Raw genomic sequence first — 460 nt, 5'->3', positions numbered from 1 at the left:
GGAGCTAGGCAGGCCGGCGGCGGCGGCCGCCGGGAGCGGACAGGGACGGGCCCCGCCGCCAGGGGGCGCAGCGCTCCCTCCCCGGCTGTCCACGGCGCGGTTCGCGGTTCCCGCTGCCCTGGAGTTGGAGGCGGGCCCGGCGCCCTGGGTGTGCACCCGGCCTGGCGCGAGGCCTTCCCGGCCCGCCGCAGAGCTGGAGCCCAGGGCTTTCGCCGCTCCTCGTGACCGCCCGCCCCTTTCCCTCTTTATTGTAAACGTGAATTCCCACGCAGACTTTGCCCTCGCCTTATCGGTGAGCTGTGCTGCAACGCTTGTGAGGGCCTTGTGTGCCGCGGCATAGTTTTTTTACAAGGTGTTTTTACAGGGGTGAGAGAGTTCGATTGCTCAGGTGGCCCGGCTGGAGGAATTGTACACGCAAAGGCGAAGCAGACTAGGGTGCACGGGATAGGGCTAATAAGCA

This window comes from Ailuropoda melanoleuca, chromosome 10, assembly GCF_002007445.2.
Source record: "Ailuropoda melanoleuca isolate Jingjing chromosome 10, ASM200744v2, whole genome shotgun sequence".
NCBI lineage: Eukaryota > Metazoa > Chordata > Mammalia > Carnivora > Ursidae > Ailuropoda > Ailuropoda melanoleuca.
This window is presented reverse-complemented; position numbering follows the sequence as displayed.